Source organism: Macaca fascicularis, chromosome 16 (assembly GCF_037993035.2).
Source record: "Macaca fascicularis isolate 582-1 chromosome 16, T2T-MFA8v1.1".
Classification (NCBI taxonomy): Eukaryota; Metazoa; Chordata; class Mammalia; order Primates; family Cercopithecidae; genus Macaca; species Macaca fascicularis.
Window position 1 is genome coordinate 78,735,393 of NC_088390.1, and position 12,508 is coordinate 78,747,900.

A 12,508-nucleotide genomic window follows, 5' to 3' on the forward strand; every position below is an offset into this window, starting at 1 on the left:
AATGTCCTTCATCCCAAGAAACCCTTTAGTCCTGGGCAAACTGGGACCATTGGTTACCCTCAGCTCATCACCACAGCAGAATTCTAGAGTCAGGGACAGCAAAACCTGCTGCTGAACAGAGGATCAAGATGACCATGATGGGATTGCTCGTTATCCTTGGAAACCAACTAGTGCTTCTGCGTCTGCTGAATGACCTTGGACTTTTTGAAAAGGCTTAGCTAGGCAGTGGTTGGGACTGTTTCCTGTCTACCTTACTATCACTGTGACTTTTGAATAAACCAGCATTTATGAAAGTAATGTAAGTGGATCTCTGTTCTTTGACACTTGTAGGAATCCAAGGAATACAATGCCTGTAACTGTGTGTCAAGCAAGGAAGGAAAAGGTGAAAGCCCATCAACAATCTGTAAATTTTAATAGCTCTAAACATTGTCAAGAGGTTCTCCTCAATCATTTTGTGATGAATCTGAGATGTCCACAAAGACTCCATTGTTCCACTTAGAAGACACCAGATTCACTAAATGTTCATACAAGCACACCAACTGCAACATACAAAAGCTTTAATTCTTTTTGTAAAAAGCAAGCCATCTATTTGCCTTGGAAATAATAATAAAGTACAAGTAGCTTTGACTCTGCATTTGGACAAGGGTGAACTATGATAGATATTTAGGAAGGGTTTTAAATCATGTGTATGGTGGCCACAGAGTAAAAAAGAACAGAGAAGACTCAAGCTATTGTCAGGTGTGTATGTGTCATCAGCACACACTGGGGGAGGAGGGTCCTCACTAAGTGCCACCATCCCTGGTAGCTGTTAGTCTGTCACGAAGCACCATGATCTGGCATGGACCCCCAACTGCCACTTGCGAGAAGGTCTTCACAGCAGACTGCATCTGTGTCACAAAACACGGCTGCAGTGAACAACAGTGTTCATTTTTTGCCCTTCCAAATGTATACTTATGTGTGATCCAAGCAAAGAAAGTTGAGGATGGAGAACACCAGCCTTCACCATCAGTTCCCCTGCTGAAGACTTCTCCAACAGCCCTAAGGTCCGAGAGCCTGATGAACTTCTGCACTGATCCATGTATCATTCTGGAACTTGATGGCTGAGGAATACAATGAGATCCCAAACAAATGAGAAGAGTTACTATTCCGAGGCTGCTTGCAACGCACAAACACTGGCCTCTTTAGACGGAGCAGGAACAAAAATTCAGATCCTATTTGACCTAAGTGTGGTTAACTATTCACTCTGTATCCGGCTGGAAGATAATGGAGCAAACAAGAATTGCTGAGTACAAAGGCACAGCAGACATGGGAGGCGGGGGGCAAGAAAGGGTGTGGTAGAAAGCCCTTTGGTTGCCTGAGACAGGGAGGGGGAAGAGTCTCATGAGCAGCAGCAGCAGGGGAAACATTTTCCACAAAGAAGAAGGACAAGGTCTGGCATAATGAGTCTTCTCCAACTGTAGGTCACCTCCAGCGATGCATCCCTCTGCTCCTTCAGGTCAACACAGACTATTTCTCATTGTGAAGGTCTTTGCTTTCTATCCAAATGGCTCCTCAAATCCAGAGGTTTCTTTATTCTCCAAAATAAGATTATTAGTAGTATTATTTTGAGACAGGGTCTCTCGCTCTGTTGCCCAGGCTGGAGTGCAGTGGGGTAATCACAGTTCATTGCAGCCTCAACGTCCCAGGCTCCAGCCATCCTCTTGCCTCAGCCTCCTGGGTAGCTGGGACTACAGGCACATGTCACCATGCCCTGCTAATTTTTTATTTTATTATTACTATTCTTTAGAGATGGGGTCTCCTTATATTGCCCAGGCTGGTCTTGAACTCCCAGGCTCAAGCGATCCTCCCACCTCGGTTTCCCAAAGTGTTGGGATTATAGGCATGAGGCACCATGCCCAGCCACGAATTTCTGATCAAATTTGGAGCTCTTGCCTCTCAAGAGGTGGTTCAGCCTTGGCCAGGTCCTTCCAGGGGGTCCAGGTGGCATACGGGGGTTCCACTAAGCTTCCTGGTGGGAACGTGGATCAGTCCTCCTTCCCATCCTGTGGATCAAAAAACAGCATGAGAGATCTATTCTAGCTTCTGCCTTTTCAGGGGCTAACATCACATTACTGTCTTTGGTTCATAATGTTTTAGCTGTTGAACAGAACACATACTTCAAAAAGCAGTATTTTAGTTGAGTGGGGTGGTGGGGGGGAAGCCTATTTATACCTCTCAAGGAACGATCCATCCCCTGAATCATCACCAGGAACCCTCCTACACAAATCCCACCACGACATCCAGAGCTGATTTTTTAAAATGCCACTGAGCACAGCCAGTCCTGAGGAAGTGGAAAATTCTGTTTTTCAGCCGGTCACCATTATTTCTGTGATTTACGGGGCAGGGAGCATGGGGGTGGTAGATCACCTACTTCATAGTGGAAAGCCAAGGCACAGAGGGTGCCGGTGTTCTTGCTACAGAACAGCAGGGCTCTGGTTCCTAATCCTCATGTTTAGGATTTACTAGGAACTTCTCTCTGCTTCTGAAACACCCTTAACAATAAATTAGGAACTTACCCAGAGTGGATAGCTCAGAGGAAATGGTAAGACACCATTAAATATATTTCTTCTTCCCTAATTCTGATAGCAAATAAATTAAGATGGACTTGGACTCATGACACTTTCCTTGATGTTCACCCCCCAGCATTACCTTCCATTACTGAGTAACAAATATATTGAATAAGACCAAATGCCCTCAGGAGACTGCCCTATTTTAAAACTGATGAGTCTCAGTAGTGCAAGTGAGGGGCCTTGTATTAGTCTGTTTTCACACCACTATAAAGAAATACCTAAGACTGGGTAATTTGCAAAGGAGAGAGGTTTAATTGACTCTCGGTTCCACGTGTCTGGGGAGGCCTCAGGAAACTTACAATGGTGGCAGAAGGCAAAGAGGAAGCAAGGACCTTCCTCACATGGTGGCAGGAGAGAGACGAGCAAGCAGGGGAAATGCCAGACACTTATAAAACCATCAGATGTCATAAGAACTCACTCACTATCATGAGAACAGCATGGGGGAACCAGACCCCATGATCCAATCACTTCCCACCAGATTCCTCCCTCCACACCTGGGGATTATGGGGATTACAATTCAAGATGAGATTTGGGTGGGGACACAAAGCCAAGCCATGTCAGGCCTATTCACAGATATAGATAACACAGGCCTTACTAAAGAGACTGCCCTCTGGGTCTCTGATTCTAGCAATCACTATCAATCCACAAGGAATACCTGGGCAACCACAAATCCATGCATTCACAAGTACCATATTGGATTAGATGCTGTGGATACAGGAATCAACCAGACAGGCAAACCCCACCCTCACAGGTCATAATGGAGACATAACATGGATCGAAGGTTTCCTTAGGCAAGCATGGGGCCAGAGGACAGCAAGGCCTTGAGGGAAATGCACCACGGATTCTGGGGGCATTCGGAAACCAACAGGCCCCCTTCTGTCCCTCAGAAGACCTGGGGGCCCTGCTTAACCTGGTGCAAAGGAACTCTCCTTCACAAAGGCTCTAGCTGAGACCCTGGTGGAGATGTGTGCAATGGCCAGGAAACCCAGAGAGAAGGGCACTAGTGACCAGAGATGAGACAATGACACTGTGGTGTTATTATACATACACACACACACACACACACACACACATGCGCGCACGGGTTTTCATCCAAAGTTGCTAGCTCATAACTCCCATAGCCCTCGTTACAGTCTTTTGCTATAACGTTGGGCCTCAGGAAACAGAATCCCACTCCTGCGCTCCTTACACCTGCTCCAAGACAGAACTCTAATCTTCCCCACCTTTCTGACTATGGGGCTTGAGGCCCTCCCCAGAGAGGGACTTGCCCTACACCTCGGGGAAGGAATGTTGATGTCATGAAGCTTCCATGAAACCTCAAGAGCTCAGGGTTCTTCAGGGAGCATCCAGACAGCTGAGCACACGGAAGTTCCTGGAGGGTGAAGCATCCAGGGAGGACAGGGAAGCCCCACACCCCTTCCCCCACACCTCATCCTATGCATCTCTTCACCTGTATCCTTTGTAACAGCTTTTAGAATAAACCACTAAATGGGTTTCCCTGAGTTCTGTGAGCTGCTCCAGCAAATTAATTGAACTCAAAGAGGGGAGTCATGGGAACCCCAACTTGAAGCTGGTCGGTGAGAAGTTCCAGAGGCCCGGACTGGCAACTGGTGTCTGGGGAGGAGGGGGCAGCCTTGGGTACTGAGTCCTCAACCCATGGGATCTGATGCTATGTCCAGGCAGATGGTATCAGAGTTGAATTGGTGTCGGGGAAAAACCTGCACACATTCAGTCACCGACGTCTTCCGTGTTGATTGTTGCAGTGTGAGAGCAGAAGAAGAGCATGGTTGGAAAGAGTTTTCCCTGCACAGTCATGATGAGAGCCCGGGAGGGACTGACGAGAAGAAAATGGTCCAAGACATTTCTCTGCGGATGAACTGGGACAGGAGAGTCTGCATTTTAGAATCGATTAAAAAATAAAAGGATGAAAATCCAAAAAAGCAACCAATGTGCAGACACAGAAGTGCTTGTTCGCTCTGGGCAGCTCTCTGATTGGTGGCCAAGAAGGAAGCCAGGAGCCTTTGCCACAGGTGTCGCCAGGGTCCTCTGGACACACCCTTTCACGTGGACCTGAAAACACCCCACACAAACCCAAAGTTCTGCCGACCTTCCTCTGGTTTCATTCCTCCGCCTGGGCAGTGGCCCTGTGAGCTATCTCAGAGACAGCCCTTTTCCCCTGGGAGACGCACGCAGCTCGCAAATTAATTGGCAACAGTCGGGTGAATCACACAGGGACCTTCCTTCTTGTTGCCGGGCAACTGCATGCACTTGGCAGTGGGACATTAAACACAGAGGGGAATGCTGTGAGGCATTTGCAAAATAAAATAAAAAGCAAAACATACAACACCCCAGACTCTCGTCCCAGCAGGGCTGGCCCAGCCAAGGGGTGTTTGGGCGCGATGAGGGAATCCACACAGGGGAGGAAAACGAGGTTAGGCCATAAGCAGATCCTAACTCTCCCTCCTCCTCACAAATCTAACGCTTCTAGATATGGCATTTGTATTCCACTAAAGACACACCTCTGTTAGCCTAGAGAAAGACCATAGGAGGCACAGGAATTAGAAGGCATCTAGAGATCTGATCCCCTAGAATTACAGGGAAGCTTTGCAAAGCTCGCTACGGAACTACCATAACTACTGATTATGCTTCTCCATCATACATCACTCCACAGGTTAAGTCACCTGGCTGAGGTGACACAGGCCCCTCCAGGGCAGGATCCTTCCCTCCACCCCCCTCTACCCCCAGGTCATTTCTACTTGAACGTTTTCATGTCTGTTGCTGTGGCCACTGGGAGCTGATTAGACAAACCCTCGCAACACTTTGCCTTGCCCTGTAGACCATATTTCTGGCCTCTTTAAAAAAAAAAAAAACCAGACAGAAGTGAAATCTATGTACATTCTGTGTTTGGAAAAAAAAAAAAAAGATGGGGACAAGAAATGGAAGAACAGTAGCAAGAGGGCTACTATGAGGGGCTGAATAGTAGCCCCCAAAGCTGTCCACATCCTGATCCCTGCAAGCAGTGAATCCTACCTTGCACAGCAAAAGGACCTGTGCAGATGTGAGTAAGGATCTTGAGAAGTTGGCCTGGACTATCCAGGTAGGCCCTAACTGTGATCCCAAGGGTCTTTATAAGAGGGAGGCAGAGGGAGATCTGATCCCGGAGAGGTAGTAGGCAGTGTGATAATGGAAGCAAGAGGTTGGAAGGATTTAAGGAAGGGGACAAAGAAAACAGATTCTCCCCTAGAACTTCCAGAAGGAAGCCCCACAGATGCCTGGACTTTTGCTCAGTGAAGCCAGTCTCCAGAACTGTAAAAGAATGAATTTGTGTTGTTTAAAGCCACTATCCTTCCCCAGGGCAGGACTAATCTTCCCCACCTTTCTGACTATAGGTCTTGAGACCCTCCCCAGAGAGGGACCTGCCCTATACCCTGGGGGAAGGAATGCTGACGTTATGAAGCTTCCATAAGACCCCAAGAGGACAGGGTTCTCTGGGAAGCTTCCAGATAGCTGAGTACATGGAGGTTCCTAGAGGGTAGAATATCCAGGAAGGGCATGGAAGTTCCACATCCCTTCCTCCACACCTCACCCCATGCATCTCTTCACCTGTAGCCTTCATAACAGCCTTTAAAATAAACCACTAAACGTGTTTCCCTGAGTTCTGTGAGCTGGAGAACCATCTTCTTCCTTGTCAGTCCCTCTGGGCCCTCATCGTGACTGTGCACGGAAAACTCTCTCCAACCGTGCTCTTCCTCTGCTCTCACCCCACGACAATCAACACGGAAGATGCTGGTGACCAAATGTGTGGGAATTTCTCCCCCCGACATGGAGCTGTGGACACCTGCTGGGTGTCCTCCAATTCAATTCTGACCACCGAGTTTGTGGTCATTTATCACACCAGCAATAAGAAACTAATCTTGTCAATACAGTGTTTGTATTTTCCCAGAGTTCTTTTGAAGAGAGTATCACAGGAGGGATATGGGTAACAGTGAAGGGGAGCTGGGCAAAAGGGGTGGGATCCGGAATTTAGCTTAGAAAGGTCGAACCAACACCCTGCAGCCTCAGCAAGAAAAGAGCAGGTCTGTGAGAGCATCGGCAAGAAGTGGCACTGGCTTTGAAGTGGGATGTTAAATTAAACCATTTGCTGACTATAACTTGGGCAGGTGGCTCCATCTCTGAAAGCCTCAGTTTCATCATTGCAAAATAGAGATATTATCATCCACCTTGCAAAGCTCTTAGGATTAAATGAGATAATACGTGAAAAGCAGCTGGCCCATGGTAAATGCCAAATACACCACAACCCTTAGGAAAGAGTAGGTGTGCACAGATGAGCATAATCTGTGAGTTGCCCACTGCCATATCTATTCTACCCTTTCCTCTTAGTAACAGAACTCTAATTTGGAGTTCACACGTTGCAGCCCACAGTAAAAAAAAGACTACATTTCCCAGCTTTCCTTGCAGTTAGATATGACCACATGACTAAGATCTGGCCAAGGAGACGTAAGCAGAAGCGTTGCAGGACTTCTGGGGAGGCTGCTTCAAAAGGTGCTGGAAGGAGCCCAGTTTTTACTTGCCTGCCTTTACTATCTTCTGCTTGCAATGAGGACATGATGGCTGGTGCTCCAGCAATCATCTTGGACTCTGAGGGACATGGAAAATGGAAGGCATGCAGTCAGATGGTCTAACAAAAAGATGGGAGTCCAGATGTCTGACCATTCCACAGCTATCACACTAGCCTTCAGTGGCCTCCCTCTGGATTTCTATGTGAGAGAGAAATGCTCTTCTGTCTTAGTTTAGTCATTGTTGTGTTGTCTTGGATTTTTTCTTTTTTTTTTTTTTTAGACAGAGTCTCGTCCAGGCTGGAGTGCAGTAGCACGATCTCAGCTCACTATAACCTCTGCCTCCCAGGTTCAAGTGATTCTCCTGCCTCAGCCTCCAGAGTATCTGGAATTACAGGTGTGTAAAACCATGCCCAGCTAATTTTTTGAATTCTTAGTAGACATGGGGTTTCACCATATTGGCCAGGCCGGTCTCGAACTCCTGGCCTCAAGTGATCCACCTGCCTCGGCCTCCCAAGGTGCTAGGATTACAGGCATGAACCACCATGCTCAGTCCATTGTCTTGGATTTTTAGTAATCATCATGGGTACAACATATCACAGATCTAGGCAAGTAGGATTCAGGAGTCACTCAGAGACAACGGTTCTCAAACTGTAACCCTGATCAACAAGCTTGACATCCCCTGGGAACTTGTTAGGAATGCAAATTCCTGAGCTCCACTCCAGATTTACTGAATAAAAAACTCTGAGAGTGCAGCCCAGCAATTTGCTTTAGTAAGCTCTCCAGGTGATTCTGATGCAAGCTCAAGTGTGAGAACGACTAGTCTAGAGCAAGATTTCTCAACTAGGCATGCTCGGGGCTGGACAATTCTTGGTTGTGGGAGACTGTCCCGTGCATTGTGCGATATTCAGTGCCATCCCCAGCCTCTACTCGCTAGATGCCAGAGCCACCCCCCACCCAACCCAGTCCTAGGCGTGATCATCAAAAATGTCTCAGACATTGGGGTATGCCTGGGATAGGGAGAGCGGGGAGCAAAATTGTCCTCAGTGTAGAAACACTGTCCCAGAGGAGTGATTCTTTCTTAATCTTGGCTACGCTATAGAATCACCTAGGAAGCTCTTCAAAATTCCACTGTCTCAGCCTCATCCCAACCCAGTTAAGGCAGAATCTATGAGGGCAGGACGGAGACAGCAGTGAAAACTCCCTAGCTGAGTGCAATGATGAGCCAACGTTAAGAATTGCTCATTGCAGAGGGGCAGCCAGCCAGAAGAGGAACTGTGTGCTCCGAGCTGGTGAAGGTACTGAACCCTGATTGTAAGCAGGACATAAGAGGTTCCAAAGCAAAAACTGTAATAAGAGTGGCTGGGGTAGACTTGGGAACCAATGTTGTACCTGCCAGATGGGTGACTAGACGGGGTGGAATTCCTGGCAGCTGTGTCACCTCATTTCCCATAAGAACAGGGTGGACACCTTTCAGTCTCTCACATAAATAACCACACAAAGCCTCAGTTTCCTCCCCTAATAAACAGCACACAATAAGCCAGCTCCCACAAGGTGCTAAGCATTAGCTCATCCCACGAAAAGAACTGTCTTAATAAAGGCAGCCATGTGACCGTGGGCCTCTTTCAAGATAAACTCCATGGGCACAAGGATACTCTCTGAGCAAGCACAGATTTCACATATATTTAATGGATCCCTGACAATAAGCTTGGCAATGGGGCCATAATGGAGGTGGAGTGGAGAAGGAAGAATGAAATGAGAAACCAGCGACCAAGAATGAGGGAGGGATGAATAAGCAGATGCCCTCTCCTTAAAAAGAAAGATTAAGTCCCATATAAATTCTTTCTCCTGCCGGGACTGACTTTTTTCTTCATGATTTCATTCCCAGCCTGCTCTGCTAAAATGCTGAGCCGAGCTTTTCCTTGTTTCCCTTGGCCTAAATCATTAAGTCCAGGATGTCAGTAGGGGGAGGCAAGGGGGTGTGGAGAAGAGGAGAAGAAAAGGAAGAAGCTAACTGACTCTCACTCTCTCAGGTGTACCGAGTCACTGCAGGACCAGGATCAACGGCTTCCCTGCACTCTGCATTTTCAGCCCCACTTGGCTAGCCCAGATGGAAAGATAAAGGAACAGGTACCAGTCTATAAAGCATACAGAAAAAGCCAACTCCCAGGGCATCTCCCAGAGGCCTTAGGGCCAGCATGTCCATTCTTTCCCAAGGGATTTGCCTCCTATTCTTTCAGTCCTTTTACTGCAGCTGATTGGGACAAGGAAGAAATCCAATTGCTCCATACCAGCAAGACCAGAAAGACAAGGAACCCAGGATTCTGTTCCAGGTTCCTTTTCTGTGCCTAAGGATTTCCAACAGGTCACTGCAACAAGTGAGTCTGAAGAATATAGGGCCTTGTTGCTTCCAGTGTTCCTACCTTCCTTTTTCTTTCTTTTTTTGAGATGTCATTTTGCTCTTGTCACCCAGGCTCGCTGCAACCTCCGCCTCCCAAGTTCAAGCGATTCTCCTGCCTCAGCCTCCCGAGTAGCTGGGATTACAGGCACATGCCACCACGCCCGGCTAATTTTTATATTTTTAGTAGAGACAGGGTTCCACCATGTTGGCCAGGCTGGTCTCGAACTCCTGACAGCATGATCCACCCACCTCGGCCTCCCAAAGTGTTGGGATTACAGGTGTGAGCCATTGCACCCAGCCCACCTTCCTTTCCTTACCCTCCCCACCCCCTCCTGACAAAGTCAAAGAGATCTCCCACTTGACTCAAGTCCCTGGGTTCCCTCTGGCCAGTAAACCTCGTGTGCAAATGTCCTGACTCTTGCAAACGTGTTAAAAAACAAACCTTAAAAAGCTTCCAGATGTTCTGTTTGTATTGTGGTGCTTCTCTGCTCTGGTCTCCAGAGGCCAATACGCAGTGCACAGCATCCTGACTGCCCAGATAAAATATGAGGCAGCCAAAAGGCACAGCCTGGGGGTGAGTGGGGATGACCCTTCCCCAAGGACCACAGCTTCCCCAGTTCACCCATTAACTCTTCCATTGTCAAAGGGCAACTTTCCATGCAAAAACCTTCAAATGGCTGCAAAGGAACTAAGCTTTTAGGTTTTGCCTCCTCTGAGTGTCCACCTCACCTCACCACTAAACTTCTCACACCAACTGCCTTTGGGATGTCGAGTCGGGGACTCAACGACACAAGAGTGACCCTCCTACTTAAGATGCTAAGTTACCATTTTCAAGGATATCTTAGGAGCTGGACCATCCAGAATGAGGGAACAGAGTTCATGCATTGTCGAGGCCCCTCTGGGGCTGGTGGCCTCTGATCTACAGAAAGGTAATTGCCAACGGGCCAGCTTGTGCACACACAGCCACACACGCAACCCAAGGTGCCCGCACCTGAGGGCCCACGATTCTTTGCACAGGGTGACGCCTGCTCCCTTTGATGCTTGCCGGATGTGTTCCCTTTGGGCAAAAACCAGGCCTCAATAAAACCCGGCATTATCAAGAGGCCGGTGGTTTGTGATTGCACCAGCCTGTTATCTCCGAGGCCCTGGGTGGGGCTGCTTTGCGGTTCTCCATTGAAAAGCATTAACTTATAGGTAGATCAAAGACCCTCCCGAACCAGCCGACCTGGATCCCTTGTTTGTCCCGGTGGACTGTGCCAAAAGATGGACTTTAAAGATAATAGGTACCCCAGTCCCAGACTCCCTTCTGCCCTCTCCTTATCATGCACTATGTCCCTCAGGGGCCATCCAACAGCCAATCAGAAAGCCTTTCCTTCTCTTTCTTCAGATGACCCATTTAACAGCAAGTGGGGAACCTGGCCGGACAGAGTCCTCGCCCTACTGCAACAATGAGGGTCGAGGGGGAGAGAGAAACAGTGACTTTGAGACCAGGCAGGAGCTCTTCTCCCCTTTGGGAATCAGGCCAGGAGTGAGATTCCAGAGAGAAGGTCGCTGGTTCCACTCTCTCCTCATGAGGGATAAACTGCCAGGTTCTCTTCCCTTGGTCCCTAAAGTTCCCTGTTGGCCTCTACTGCCCACCCAGATGTTTGAGAGCCCGCGGTCAGTCTGCAGTGAGGACACAGTGGGACCTCTGAGTTGTTTGGATCTGGGTCACCGAGCAGGACTGCCCATTGATATGGGAGAGAAAGAGCATGTATCCCCAGACTGTGGGTGCTGGCAGCCTGCTCACCTCCTGATGTTCCCCAGCCCGGTAGTGCAAGTCGACCTGGCCAGCTGCAGGCTGCAGTAGCAACCATGTTTTCCTTCTTGTGTTGAGGGTACCAAGCTCGCTGTCTGGCAATGAGGAGGCAAACGAATGAATGAATGAACAAACGAACAAATGAATGGATTGTGAGCAACACAAGCTAGTCATCTCAAAGCATGGGAGGCCCTTAGAACACGGACGCACTCACTCCTGCCAGTGGGAAAACACTTCAGGTGGTAATTCTCAGAGATCCCACAGCTTACTGATACGAAGTTGGATCGGGGTTCCAGTCCTGGGTTAGTTACCCTCTTAGGAGCGGTAGGCTCCTGGGCAAGTAACCTCAAATCTCTTGAGCCCATCTGTAAAACAGGGATAATTTCTAGGCTTGTTGTGAGGACTGAGTTAAGTACGAAAGACCCAATTTTTTTTTTTTTTTTTTTTTTGAGATGGAGTCTCTTTCTGTTGCCCAGGCTGGAGTGCAATAGCACGATCTCGGCTCACCGCAAGCTCTACCTCCCGGGTTCACGCCATTCTCCTGCCTCAGCCTCCCGAGTAGCTGGGACTACAGGCACCCACCACCTCACCCAGCTAATTTTTGTGTTTTTAGTAGAGACAGGGTTTCACCATGTTGGCCAGAATAGTCTCGATCTCTTGACCTCACGATCTGCCCGCCTCGACCTCCCAAAGTGCTGGGATTGCAGGCGTGAGCCACCATGCCTGGCCTATTTGTTCTTATTGCTCTATTTCCCTACGGCATTATCTCCATTTCAAAAATACAGTCAGCACCTTTCTGAAGAGGAAGGACATTAAGCCACTTCCATGGTTATTTTTCTGCTATAAACCATTCCTAAAAAGTGTACAATAAAGCCCAGATCCATCTTCCATTACTCCTTTTCTTTTCCTTTTCAAATCAATAAATTGTTTGTTAACATTTAGATTAACTCTTACCTCGCCTCCTTCCATATTCCCTCAACCACCCCTAAAAGTTCTGAGAACTTGTGTCCACGAGCAGGGAGGAAGGAGGTAATGAAGGCAGGAGTCATGATCAGGGCCCTTAAAACACCCTCACCATGAATGATTTAGCTCAGCTACTGGTAAAGATATGATTCCAAAACAGCTAAGACTCATCCAAACTCTA

The 12,508-nt window shown here is 48.1% G+C and overlaps 1 long non-coding RNA gene across 1 annotated transcript in view; it reads right to left on the reverse strand.

Annotated features, from left to right (window-relative positions):
* Nucleotides 1-540: 540 nt before the first annotated feature.
* Nucleotides 541-12,508, reverse strand: part of LOC107127852 (uncharacterized) — a 187,307-nt gene continuing 175,339 nt past the window's right edge. Inside the window, exon 3 of the long non-coding RNA XR_001486156.3 lies at nt 541-2,042. This is a non-coding gene — a long non-coding RNA (uncharacterized lncRNA). The remainder of the gene's footprint in view (nt 2,043-12,508) is intronic.